The sequence below is a fragment of the Condylura cristata genome, unplaced genomic scaffold, assembly GCF_000260355.1.
Source record: "Condylura cristata isolate star-nosed mole 26May11 unplaced genomic scaffold, ConCri1.0 scaffold00013, whole genome shotgun sequence".
NCBI lineage: Eukaryota > Metazoa > Chordata > Mammalia > Eulipotyphla > Talpidae > Condylura > Condylura cristata.
In genome coordinates, this window is record NW_004567114.1 from 31,332,813 (window position 1) to 31,334,736 (window position 1,924).

Sequence of the window (1,924 nt, forward strand, 5' to 3'; positions counted from 1 at the left end):
CCCAGGAGTATTTCCTAGATTTCCAATTCCAGTAGAAAAAAATCAATAAAGGATACCTACGGGAATAACTTTCCTAAAATACAATCACCAACTTAAAAAAAAAATCACTTAAAATAAGGCACAACCCAAAAAGAATGCTAAAATTTCTAAGTGCCTGTCATATTAAGCACTTATTCAAGGCATACCGAGTAGACAATATTGAGGATGAAAAAACTTAACTGGACAGTACATTTTATAATACAAGTTATCACTTGGCTTTACTATTTGTAAGATGAGATTCAAAGTTAGAAAGGAGTTGTCCATGGACAGATATTCTGGAACAAAGTTACAACAAAAAATTCTTGTCTCCTAAGCGTAGTATTCCCTTCAACAGGTTATTCTGTAATTATGGGCTTCACTTCAGTCCTTCAAACTAAACATTAAAAAAAAAAAAACACAATCTGTGTTTTAACGTGTGTATACCATGTAAAAAGAAATGTATTCTAGCATTCAAACATATTATTTCTCAAATATACAATGAGGTAACTAGTCAAACTTTACCAGTATTACCATACCTTTCACATAATTACATCACTGTGAAAAACATTTATTGATAGTAAAAGACTATCTTAAGCAACTTCCACACACAATTCATTAGTTTCGATAATGTGATAATCCAATAACTTGCAAGTTAAAAGAAACCATACCTAGATGGTTAAATGTTTAACCATCTAGGTGAGTTACACTTAAGAACAGAACTATGGTATAAAGCAAAGGATGTTACTTTGTGCCTGAAATTATTTCTCCCCAACATAAACATTAAATCAATGAAAGTAACATCCATGATTAGAAAACAGTTGGTAAGGTGGGTCACTCTTCCCCAGTCAAGTTTTCTAATCTGTAAAAGTGTAACAGAAATATAATCTTTGGAATAGGTCTAATATGTAAAAAGTAGAAAAGTGAAATTGTTTCAGTTAAAAAGGGGTTGAAAGCCCAAGCCCTGCTGGACTCTGAAACCTTCAGCAGATAAGTCCTCTGCCTCTTCGGAGCTATTTAAATGCAAAAATTTGTCTATGCTTAAAATTCCACACTGAAAGTTTGAAAAAATTAAGCCTTTTCCCATATTTTAAATTTCTTTCAATAATGCCCAAACCCCTCACTCTGGGTTATCAGTGCTAGCTCACAGATTTTTACACCTTCCATACCCTTCCAATCACTTCTTGAAGTGCATTCTAGTCATTATTCCAATTAGCAGACTTGGGGAGGGGGTGGGGAGAGCGTAAGGAGGCGGTACAGATTTCTTGGCTCGCACAACTAAAGTAACCTTTGTGGATTTCTAAGTACCATGCGGCGCTTGAGAAATGGGGAGGGAAAATAACTAAAGAGATTTAATTTTCAAAACCTATCTAAAACTGCAGTTGGTAGGAGGCGGCTCCCCGACAGCTGTCTTGCAAGAAAAATATTGAAGATCCATAGGCAGAACAGAGCCATATCGCAACCTAACTGTATCATCCAGAACTTTTACACAAATGTACAACGGTCAAAAAGACGAGAAGAAACCAGTGTAATTTACTTCAACGATTTGTTCGATGGCATAATAATGAATGAATTGGAAACATCACAGACTTGAATTCTGAAGGAGCCTCATTCTCAGCTCTGCCCCTATAAAACCTGAAGCAAATTCTCCTGAGTCTGGTGCTGAGAGGCTAGGTCGGGTTCAAAGGAAGCCTCCCCTTCTTTCTCCCGGCCTCCCTCCCAGGGGTTTGCGCCCCGGGCGGCGTGGCCCCGCGGGTGGGGGCGGTGATAGCCCCCTCACCGCTCGGGAAAAGTTCCACCGGCCGATTTCGGGCTGGGCCGGCCCTTGGCCCTAACCAGCGTCGCCTCCACCAACACCCGACCCGGCCGCCAAGGCCCAAGGGTCGCGCCCCCTCCCCGCGCCGCCGCC